This window comes from Macaca thibetana, chromosome 19, assembly GCF_024542745.1.
Source record: "Macaca thibetana thibetana isolate TM-01 chromosome 19, ASM2454274v1, whole genome shotgun sequence".
NCBI lineage: Eukaryota > Metazoa > Chordata > Mammalia > Primates > Cercopithecidae > Macaca > Macaca thibetana.
Window position 1 is genome coordinate 26,751,066 of NC_065596.1, and position 12,506 is coordinate 26,763,571.

General features: G+C 45.9%; 2 protein-coding genes across 2 annotated transcripts in view; both read right to left on the reverse strand.

The window, feature by feature from the left end:
- SYMPK (symplekin scaffold protein) overlaps window positions 1-12,506 on the reverse strand; it is a 278,017-nt gene that overhangs the window by 139,883 nt on the left and 125,628 nt on the right. The window lies entirely within an intron of this gene.
- NOVA2 (NOVA alternative splicing regulator 2) overlaps window positions 1-12,506 on the reverse strand; it is a 41,929-nt gene that overhangs the window by 7,645 nt on the left and 21,778 nt on the right. The gene's annotated exons all lie outside the window — the stretch shown is intronic.

The following is a 12,506-nucleotide window of genomic DNA, read 5'->3' on the forward strand; positions in this document are numbered from 1 at the left end:
GCAAACTAGCCTGGCTAACACGGTGAAACTCCGTCTCTATAAAAATCCAAAAGTTAGTCAGCTGTATGTTAGTTAGCACATGCCTGTAATCCCAGCTACTCAGGAGGCTGAGGTAGGAGAATTGCTTGAACCAGGAGGTGGAGGATGCAGTGAGCTGAGCTCGGGCCATTGCACTCCAGCCTGGGTGACAGAGGGAGACCCTTTCTCAAAACAAAATAAAATAAAATTATATATATATAAAATACATATGTAGAGACGGGGCCTTGCTATGTTGCCCAGGCTGGTCTTGAACTCCTGACCGCAAGTGATCCTCCTGCCTTAGCCTCCTAAAGTGTTGGGATTACAGATCTGAGCCACCAAGCTGGCGAAGGGAGGGTCTTTACAGTGGCTGGAGACTGCGAAGTCTCAGGTCATTCCCCACCTCTCCTCTCCAGCGTCCAAAATCAGGCCCAGCATGGCCTTTTGACATGCACCAGTATGGTCCAACTGGTTGTTAAACATATTGAAATATTTCAGGTCAGGTGCAACAGCTCAGGCCTGTAATCCCAGCACTTTGACAGGCTGAGGTGGGAGGATCACTTGAGCCCAGGAGTTTGAGACCAGCCTGGGCAACATAGCAAGACCTTGCCTCTAACATTAATTTTTTTTTAAAAAAACTGAAATATATCCACAACAGTTGGTTAATGAATAGCCCCTCAACCACCCTGTCCCATGTACCTGGGACTCTTGGTGCCTCCTCTGTGTCCAGCATCTAAAAGCTTAATGGCTGATCCAATGGGGCTTTCCAGGAGCTCACTCCAAGCTTGCACTGTGGCCCACCCATGCCTTTTAGTGTTAAGTACTCTGACTTCCAGCCCTCGAAAAGCCTTCATTAAGCTCTTACTTTACAGATGAGCCTCTTGAGGCCCAAGAGGTGAAAGGACTTGTCCTAAGGCCCCCCAGTTAGTGACGGAGCTGAAATCTAGGCTCTTGGGTTCCTGATCTATTGTGCTCCCCTAGACATGGTCTTCTCGTTTAACTCTCTGCTGTTATGGGCTGAAATTGTGTCCCCTTCAAATTCATATGTTGAAGGCGTAACTCCCAGTACTTTAGAATTTGACTATATTTGGAGAAAGGGTCTTTAAAGAGGTAATTAAGGTAAAAGGGGGTTATTAGGGCAGGCCCTAATTTACTGACCGGTGTCCTTATAAGCAGAGATTAGGACACAGATGCACACAGAGGGAACAGTGTGTGAAGGCACAGGGAGAAGAAGGTCAAGGAGAGAGGCCTCAGAAGAAACCAGTCCTGCTGACAGCTTGATCTTGGGCTTCTGGCCTCCAGAGTCATGAGATATAAATACCTGTTGTTTAGACCACCCAGTCTCTGTCACTTTGTTATGGCAGCCCTGGCAGACTAATCTAGTTGTCGTATCTGTAAAATGAAGATAACATGAAGGCTTTTGTCTGAGAAGGCAGACGTAAGTGGATGTCTTGGATGTCACACAATGGATCAGGAACCCAAGAACCTAGATTTCAATCTCCTTCTAACTCCTGGGAGGGGAACACTCCAGAATGAAGAAGTTGGTCATTTGAATATGGTGACCTCCCCTCTCTCAGTTGCAGAGCAGCCCATCCTTCAACCACCCATCTGTCCAAGCATCTGCAAGTCTGATCAGTCTTAATTCCTGCGGAGATATTTCAAAACCAGTCATCTCCTTTTGCACCTCCGAGAGCATTTCTACATAGAAATTCCTCCCTCTCAAAAATCCTTCCCATGTCCCCTTAAGCCCTGGGGGTGTCTGAGAAATTTGTGGAGGTGGCAGTTTTGGTTGTTGCAAGGACTGGGGGGAGGTGTGGACTGTCAGTGGGGAGGACCATAGGTGTCTGTACCCCACAATGGAGAGTCAGTCCCTCACAAGGAAGAGCTGTCCCAGGCCCTATATGTCTACTTTTTTTTTTTTTTTGAGTCTGAGTCTCATTGTGTCATCCAGGCTGGTATATGCCGTGGCGCGATCTCGGCACACTGCAATCTCCAACTCCTGGGTTCAAGCGATTCTGCTGCCTCAGCCTACCTAGTAGCTGGGATTACAGGCACCCACCACCATGCCCAGCTAAATTTTTTGTATTTCTAGTAGAGACAGGGTTTCACCATGCTGGCCAGGCCAGTCTCGAACTCCTGGCCTCAAGTGATCCAGCTGCCTCAGCCTCCCAAAGTGCTGGGATTACAGGCATGAGCCACCACACCCAGCCACTATATGACTACTTTTGAAGGTTCTGTTGGACATTCATGCGGATGAAGAGCCTGTTTTTAAATCTCTGAGCCCACGTCTGGGCATGGTGGCTCATGCCTGTAATCCCAGCACCTCGGGAGGCCAAGGTGGGAGGATCACTTGAGCCCAGGAGTTGTAGACCTGCCTGGGCAGCACGGCATGACCCCATCTCTACAAAAAAAAATTAAAAACATTAGCTGGCCTGGTGGCACATGCCTATAGTCCCAGCTACCCAGGAGGCTGAGGTGGGAGGATCACTTGAGCCTGGGAGGTATAGGCTGCAGTGAGCCGTAATTGTGCCACTGTACTTCAACATGGGCAATATAGTGAGACCCTGATGCCAAAAATAAATAAATAAATAAATAAATAAATAAATAAATAAATAAATAAAGTCTCTGAGCCCAGAACCCAACTGACACAGTGAGACCCTATCTCAAAAATAAATAAATAATTAAAATAAATAACAAAACAAAACAGAAAAAAAATCTCTGACCTCAGAGCCCAACCTCATGATACACGTAAGTACAAGTATTGTTTGCATGGTTTTAAGAGCTACTGAAATTTCCAGGAATGCAACTACCAGTAAATCAAGAGTGGATTGTGCTTTGTTTTACTCTGCACAAGAGTTTTCATCATTTTTTGAAAACCTGGCAACAGTAGCAACGGCATTTGTATTATTTAAGTCTCCAGTATTACACTCTGGATCACTTTACATTTGTAGTTGTCTCACTTAGCTATGCTTAGGTGTGAGCAGCTGCCCAATTCATTATCCCTTCCATTGTGGTCCTGATTGAGTATTTATTTACATATTAAAATTCACCTTGGCTGGGTGCAGTGACTCACACCTGTAATCCCAGCACTTTGGGAGGCTGAGGCAGGGTGAATCACTTGAGCCCAGGAGTTCAAGACCAGCCTGGGCATCATGATGAAACCCTGTCTCTAGTAAAAATACAAAAATTAGCCACGTGTGGTGGCATCTGCCTGTGGTCTCAGCTACTTGGGAGGCTGAGGTGGGAGAATCACTTGAGCCCAGGAGGTTGAGGCTGCAGTGAGCTGTGACTGTGCCACTGTACTCCAGCCTGGGCAACAGAGCAGACCCTGTCTCAAAAACAAAACAAAACAAAGCAAACAACAACAACAACAAAGAAACAAAAAATAAAATAAAATTCACCTTATTTTATAACAAATCACTTTCCTTTTATGCCTTCTTTATTTTAAAAAGTCTCATGGGATAAAATAAAACATGGTATATCCATACAATGGAATATTATTTGGCAATAAATTGAATGAACAAAGTACTGATACATGCCACAGCGTGGATGAATCTAGAAAAAAATATGCTAAGTGAAAGAAGCCAGTTACAAAAGACCACAGCTGAGTTCATTTACATAAATGTCCAGAATATGCAGATCCACAGAGCCAAAAAGGTAGATTAGTGGTTGCCAGGGAATGGGAGGAAGGGGATTGGGGGTAACTGCCTACAGGTATAGGGTTTCTTTTGCAGTAATAGATACATTCTGGAATTAGATAGTGTTGATGGTTGACCACATACTGTATGATTCCTTTTACAGAAATGTCCAGAATAGGCAAATCTGTAGACACAGAAAATAGATTTGTGGTGGCTTGGGGATAGGGAGAGGGTGAGCTGAGGTGGGGGATCAAGGGGACATAGCTAAGATGATCAAGATTTCTTTTGGAGGCCAGGCTCGGTGGCTCATGCCTGTAATCCCAGCACTTTGGGAGGCAGAGGCCAGAGGATGGCTTGAGCCCAGGAGTTAGAGATCAGCCTGGGCAAGATGGTGAAACCCCATCTCTACAAGAAATAAAAATACATTAGCTGGATGCAGTTGTGTGCACCTGTAGTCTCAGCTACTCAGGAGGCTAAGGGATCACTTGAGCCCAGGAGTTTGAGGCTGCAGTGAGCTTTGACAGGTGCCACTACACTCCAGCCTGGGTGACAGTGCAAGACCCTGCCTCTAAAAAATGAAAGAAAAAAATTAGGATTTATTTTGAAGGCAATACAAATGTTCCAAAATGGATTGTGGTAATAGATGTACAACTATGTGACTATAATAAAAGCCAATGAACTGTACACTTTATTTATCATGTATTTTATGTTTCTTTTTTTTAAATAGACAGGGTCTTGCTCTGATACCCAGGCTGGAGCGCAGTGGTGTGATCAGAGCTCACTGCAGCCTAGTACTCCTGGGCTCAAGTGATCCTCCTGCCTCGGCCTCCTAAAGTGCTGGGATTACAGGCATGAGCCCCCATACTGGGCCTAGAGCTGTATACCTTAAATGGGTGGGTTGTATGTATGTGAATTATATCTCAATAAAGCCGTCAAAAAGTCTTACAAGTGTAGGTATGTCTATATATGCATATATGAATATGAATAGTATTTCAGAGAGTCAAGTGGACATCATAAAATATTTGTAGGAGAAAGGCAGTGTTGCCGTGACAGAGCTCCCCATGCTCTGTTTCCTGTTAGTCTCCCTGATTTTATTTTTATTTTTTATTTTTATTTTTGAGACACAGTCTCACTCTGTCGCCCAGGCTGGAGTGCAGTGGCACCATCTCAGCTCCCTGCAACCTCCGCCTCCCGGGTTCAAGCAATTCTCAAGTGAGCTGAGATCATGACACTGCACTGTAGTCTGGGTGACAAAGCGAGACTCCATCTCAAAAAAAAAAAAAAAAAAAAAGAAGCCGGGCGCAGTGGCTCATGCCTGTAATCCCAGCACTTTGGGATGCTGAGGTGGGCAGATCGCTTGAGCTCACAAGTTCTACAGCCTGGACAACATGGCAAAACCTCGTCTCTACAAAAAGTACAAAAATTAACTGAGCGTGGTGGTGTATGCCTGTAGTCCCAGCTATTTGGGAGGCTAAGGTGGGAGGATGGCTTGAGCCCAAGAGGTGGAGGTTGCAGTGAGCCAAAATGGCATCACTGCACTCCAGCCTGGGTGATAGAGCCAGACCTTGTGAACAAGAAAAAAGAATCTTCCTTTATTTTAGAGTAAAAGAGACTAATGAGGTGTAACAATCAAATGCAAAGCATGAATGCTGACTGAATCTCAGATTGAAAAATCCTCTATGCTGTAAAAGATATTTTAGGGCGATTTGAATATGGACTTTCCAATGAGACAATAGTATAGAATTAGCATTTTTGTTTGTTTGTTTTTGTTTTTAGGTGTGATGATAGTAATACAATAATGTAGGAGACTGTCCTTGGAAGATACACGTTAAAGTACTTAGGAGTAAAGAGTCATGAGGTCGGCGGGGCACGGTGGCTCACTTCTGTAATCCCAGCACTTTGGGAGGCCATGGCGGGCGGATCACAAGGTCAGGAGATCGAGACCATCCTGGCTAACATGGTGAAACCTGATTTCTATGAAAAATACAAAAATTAGCCAGGCGTGGAGGCACACGCCTAGCTGAGCGTGCTGGTGCGCACCTGTAGTCCCAGCTACTCTGGAGGCTGAGGCAAGTGAATTGCTTAAACTTGGGAGGCGGAGGTTACAGTGAGCCGAGATCATCGCACCACTGCACTCCAGCCTGGCAACTGAGCAAGACTCTTTGTCTCAAAAAAAAGAAAAAAATAATCAAGACAAAAATTGTGTGTGTGTGCGCGCGGGTACACACATGCATGCACATGTGTTCATGCATGCACAAATGTTAACAACTGGTGAATCTAAGTGCAATGTATAGGGACTATTCCTTAAACATTTTCAAAATAAAAAGGAAAAAAATCTATGCTCTAACAGTCCCTTTTCTTCTTCTCTGCCTTATTTTTCTTCATAGTATTTTTCACTCTCTAACATACTCTATATTTTACTTATCTCCTTGTTTATTTTGTGTTTTTCTGTAAAATAATTTCAAATCCACGAGATTAGAGATTTTTGCCTGTATTATTACTACTGGGTTCTCAGTGCCTAGAAAAGTGCCTGGGACACAGTACATACTCAGCAAAGGGTGAGCGAATAAATAGATAGATGAAGACTGAAGGACGACATGCCCACAGGCCTAAGCAGGAAGGGGAATGGGTGGAGACCGCAGGTGTATGTCACCTGGTTGGGGTGGGGAGTGGTAGAGTACTGTGCAATTGGGCAGTCAAACTCAGCCTGATGGGCATTTCTAGATGAGTTGGAAATGCTGATTTGTAAAACGTGAAGCATCCTAGCTTTTTTTTTTTTTTGAGATGAAGTTTCGCTCTTTCGCCCAGGCTAGAGTGCAGTGGCGCGATCTCAGCTCACTGCAACCTCCGCTTTCCAGCTTCAAGCGATTCTTCTGCCTCAACCTCCTGGGTAGCTGGGATTACAGGCACCCATCACCATGCCTGGCTAATTTTTGTACTTTTAGCAGAGACGGGGTTTTACCATGCTGGCCAGGCTGGTCTCGAACCCCTGACCTCGTGATCTGACTGTCTCAGTCTCCCAAAGTACTAGGATTACAGGCCTGAGCCACCGCCCCCCGGCCAGCATCCTAGTTTTTAAATGTTGGCAACCTCTTCAAAATGTCTAAGAACCACTGTGTAGAAGAAACAATGCAATGTACTAGCCAGGGTACCCATCTGTAGTCTGTGCATATAAATCCCTGAAAAGCTGCCTTGGACTCTAGAGTCACCTGCTCGGGTTTAAATCTTGGCTCCCTGTCTGATGCTGGGCAAGGGGCCTAACCTCTTTGAGACTCAGTTTTCTCATCTGTAAAACAGGGATATTCAGACCTCCTCCATAGGACTATTATGAGGCTTAATTGAGCTTATGCATGCAATGGTGAGCTTGAAATCCAAGCATGACCACAAGTAGCTGGAACTGAGTGTGAGTGCCCTTCAGGTGACTCACAACTGCTAATATGGGCAGATTACACCTCAGTCCTCAAGTTTCTGCTTGGCCCTGTGGGCGAAGTCATCATCTATTCATTCAAATAAGTAACATGTGCTGAGCACCTACTATGTGCCAAGCACAGGGCATCATGTAAGTAATGTGCAATTAATATAAGTCCATAGAAGCATTCGAGAAATGATTATTGTTGGCCGGGCACAGTGGCTCACGCCTGTAATCCCAGCACTTTGGGAGGCCGAGGTGGGTGGATCACGAGGTTAGGAGATCAAGACCATCCTGGCTAACACGGTGAAACACCATCTCTACTAAAATTACAAAAACATGAGCTGGGCGTGGTGGCGGGTGCCTGTAGTCCCAGCTACTCGGGAGGCTGAGGCAGCAGAATGGCGTGAACCCGGGAGATGGAGCTTGCAGTGAGCTGAGATCGCGAGCCGAGATCGCGCCACTGCACTCCAGTCTGGGTGACAGGGCGAGACTTCATCTCAAAAAAAAAAAAAAAGAAAGAAATGATTATTGTCATTGTTATCCCTATGGATGGAGCTGGATTTAAATCCCACATCTGTGGTACAGCTATTAGGGAAAATAGTCTGGCAATTCTTCAAAAAGTTGAACATAGATTCATCATATGTCCCAACAATTCCACCCTAGGCATCTACCCAAGAGAGCTAGAAATACATATCTACAAAAAGACTTGTACATGAATGTTCAGAAGCATTATTCATCATAGCTAAAAACGAGAAACAACCCAAATGTCTATCAACTGATGAACAGACAAGCAAAATGTGGTCTATCCATACAATGAAACATTATTTGGCTATAAAAAGGAGTAAAGTTTTGACACATGCTACAATATAGATAAACCTCGAAAGTATTACGTTAAGTCAGACACAAAAGACCATATGTTATACGATTCTGTTTATATAAAAGATCCAGAATAGGCAGGTCCACAGACCAAAAGTAGATTAGTGGCTGGAAGAGGTTGAGACTGGGGTCTGGGGGAATGGTGAGTGACTGCTCATGGGCACAGGGTTTCTTTTTGGCATGATGAAAATGTTCTGGAATTAGATGGCAGTTGATGTACAACTCTGTGAACATACAACAAAACTACTAAACTGTACACTTCTAAACAGTAAAGTTTATAGTATGTGAATTATAGCTCAAAGAGCTGTTATTTCAAAAACAAAAAAAATCACCAGGAAAAACAAACAACCTGACAAATCAAGAAGATGGAACAGCATGTTCACAACCAGAACCAGGAGTGGTATTTAGTCTGTGATGCAGTATTTTAGAGCAGTGAAGGAAGGATAGATTGGCCGAGAAAAGGTTTGAGGACCAGGGGTTAATCATGTGAGAAAAATAAAGTTAGGTTTTAAGAAAATTCCTACTTCTTCCACCTCCTAGCTGGTGGCCTATGAAAGTCCCTTTACTTCTCAGAGCCTCCTTTTCCACATCTGTAAAATGGGCATACTATTCCTGATCCATATGATCTGTGCAAATATTCAGTGAGACACTGGCAGCGTGCTCTCTGGTAGTCACCCAGTCAACAAGGTTGCTGTTTTTACAACATGGCAAGATCCAAATCCTAGGTTGTTTTTGTTTTTTTTGAGACAAAGTCTTGCTCTGTCAGCCAGGCTGGAGTGCAGTGGTGTGATCTTGGCTCACTGCAATCTCTGCCTCTCAGGTTCAAGCGATTCTCCTGCCTCAGCCTCTGCAGTGGCTAGGATTACAGGCGCCTGCCACTGTGCCTGGCTAATTTTTGTATTTTTAGTAGAGATGGGGTTTCACTATTTTGGCCAGGCTGATCTTGAACTCCTGGCCTCAAGTAATCCGCCCACGTCAGCCTCCCAAGGTGCTGGGATTACAGGCATAAGCTACTACGTCCAGCCTCCTAGTTTATTATTTAGTAACTGTCTGAGCTTAGGCACATGCCTTCACCTCTCTGTGCCTTACCTTCCTCATCTTCAGTATTAGCATAACCACACCTACCTTATATTATTATTGGAAATCTTCTTCTTCTTTTTTTTTTTTTTCTTTGAGACAGAGTCTCGCTCTGTCGCCCAGGCTGGAGTGCAGTGGCCGGATCTCAGCTCACTGCAAGCTCCGTCTGCCGAGTTTATGCCATTCTCCTGCCTCAGCCTCCCGAGTAGCTGGGACTACAGGTGCCCGCCACCACGCCAGGCTAGTTTTTTTGTATTTTTTTTTAGTAGAGACGGGGTTTCACCGTGTTAGCCAGGATGGTCTCGATCTCCTGACCGCGTGATCCGCCTGTCTCGGCCTCCCAAAGTGCTGGAATTACAGGCTTGAGCCACCGTGCCCGGCCCTTTTTTTTTTTTATTTTGACAGAGTCTTGCTCTGTCACCCAGGTTGGAGTGCAGTGGCATGATCTTGGCTCATTGCAACCTCCACCTCCTGAGTTCAAGCGATTCTCCTGCCTCAGCCTCCAGAATAGCTGAGACTACAGGCGTACACCACCATGCCTGGCTAATTTTTTGTATTTTTAGTAGAGATGGGGTTCTGCCATGTTGGCCATGCTGGTCTCGAGCTCCTGACCTCAGGTGATCCACTGTCTCGGCCTTTCAAAGTGTTGGAATTACAGGCGTGAGCCACTGCTCCCGGCCTGTTATTGGAAACATTCAATGACTAAAGTGATGCCCAGTGCCTGGCACATGGGAAGCGCTAAGACAATGGCAGCTGCCTTCATCATAGACCCTGAATTGTAGAACCACAGCATCTTAGAAAGATCTGCAGATGCAGACTCATAGAATCTTGGAATCCCAGGACATTAGAACAGTAGAATCTCAGATAATACATGCTTAGAATCTTGGAATCACAGAGCCATAGAACTGTTGAAGTTTTAGAGCCAGAAGGACCAGAGACCATCTGCCCCAGTGATTTGCAAGCCCATGGAAATTTGCAAATACTACTACTGCTACTGTTACTACTATTACTACTACTACCACCAACAACAAGAACAACAAAAGCAGCATCAACAGCTAACAGTTTAATATCGTAACTTATCTAGGTTCCACCACAACCCTAAGATAGGTGTTATTATTACCCCATTTTCTAGATTGGGAAATGGAGGCACAAAGAAAGAACTTGCACAAGTTCTTTCACGGGTAATGAGCAGTAGAGTCAGGATCTGATCCAAGGCCAGAGTTTATGCTCATATTCCTAAGCCTTACCAGAAATATTGATTCAGCGGTTCCTAGGACCCATGAATCTGCATTTTAAGCTACCCAGATGATTCAGATATCAGCTAGGGGTGAGAGCCACTGGTATAACCCAGAGGTGGCAATCTGGTGATCCTCAGACCCCAGTCAGTCTACAGCCATATATATTTTTTTGACCTTTATAGTGTTTTAAAAACAGAGTTGGCCTGGCGCAATGGCTCAGGCCTATAATCCCAGCACTTTGGGAGGCTGAGGCAGGTGGATTGCTTGAGTTCAGGAGTTTGAGACCAGCCTAGGCAACATGGTGAAACCCTGTCTCTACAAAAAATACAAAAATAAGCCAGGGGCCGGGCACGGTGGCTCATGCCTGTAATCCCAGCACTTTGGGAGGCCAAGGAAGGCAGATCACCTGAGGTCAGGAATTCGAGACCGGCCTGGCCAATATGGTGAAACCCCACCTCTACTAAAAATACAAAAAATTAGCCAGGCGTGGTAACGGGCACCTGTAATCCCAGCTACTTGGGAGGCCAAGGCAGGAGAATCACTAGAACCCAGGAGGTGGAGGTTGCAGTGAGCTGAGACCATGCCATTGCACTCCATCCTGGGCAACAAGAGCAAAACTCTGTCTCAAAAAAATTAAAAAAATAAAAAAAAAATTAGCCAGGCGTGCTCATGTTCACCAGTAGTCCCAGCTATTCAGTGGGCTGAGGTAGGAGGATCGCTTGAGCCTGGGAGGTCGAGGCTCCAGTGAGCCTAGATCATACCACTGCACTCCAGCCTGGGTGACAGAGTGCGACTCTGTCTCAGACAAATATATATTAAATAATAATAATAAAAAAACCAGAGTCAACATTTTTAAGTCAGTTGATCTAAAAAATGTATGGCTTCTTTTGAAAAATTTGGAAGATGTGGTAGCACTAGGTCCATGTTCCCAAAGTGCAAGAATTCGGTGGAGTTGAGTGGCAGCTTCTCCCTCCAAAGATGGCATACCCTCTCCAGAGAGCAGCAACCCTCAAGTCTTTTGTTCCCCTTTTCAATACTTTAGTTATTTAATTTATAATCCCTGGTTTGGCCCAGCTGCTGTACTGTAATAAAAGAGAAACTGAGGCCTACACAAGGAAAGGGGCTCTGAGTAACACGGCAAGTTCAAGGCAGAAAAGAAGTAGACCTGTTTCCTGACTCAAAAATCCCACAATAACAACAGAGAACATTTTGGGGGCTAATTTTCTATGCGTTATACACACAAGCTACGTGCTTTTCAAACATCAACGAACACTAACCATCACCCTTAAGGAAGCATCATAATGAATGTCATCTTACAGGTGAGAAAAATGAGGCTTGGATAAATCAAAGTCACTTGCTCAAGGTCACATAGGATGTAAGTACTGTACGGAGAAGGATTCAACTCAACAACAGAGCCCAGAGCCTGAGTCTTCAGCTATGATCTCTCTCAGTCTTTGGAACACACGAGTAATACGGCAGAGAATAAATCCTGGTTCTATAACCTTTCGACTCCACTGTCTCAGAGCTCCTGTGGATTAGGGGGAGGCGGTAGAAGGCTCAGGCACAGATGGTGCTGACCCCATTTTCCTTGCAACATTCACAAACTCTTGATGAACCCTGAGTCCCTTGTGGCCACGACCAAGGCGGAGGGAAGAGGCAATGCGCTCGCCTCCCTGTAAACTGTGAATAACCTGTGCCCTGCTGGTGGGAAGGGATTCGGGAGAAACCTGGCGGGGAGCGAGGAGTGGAGTCGCTTCAGCACCAAGGACAGCGGCCGCGCTCCACACCCCAAGCCCCGCTGTCTTTTTTGGGAGCGCTCCACCCTGCAGCGCTCCTCCAGGCTTCTCCGCCCACCGTTTCCACAGGAGCTTAGGGGAACTCAGGCCTGTGCTCTGCCCCACCTGAGGGCAACGACAGGACCCAAGAATTCCAGATTTCTTTTACCGACGCCCTCTCTCCTGTCTTTGCCTTTAGGTAGACATTGACTATCCCTCGCAAAGGGCCCTCCCAGCCCAGGGGTTCTCGCCCCATTGCACGGAGTACGCATGCATAGGGGAGTGGGGACGGGAGAGAAAACGGGAGCCAGCTCTGCGTTCTCGTTCCCTTACCCACTTCCGGGTCCGGGCCGCGCGGCCCGCAGCTTCGAGGGGAGCTCACCTGCCCGGTGCGCACCGTCGTCATGGCAACCGGAGAGGCCCGGGAAGCGATTGGCCACTCCCTGCCACGCCCCTATGCCACCGCTTCCCC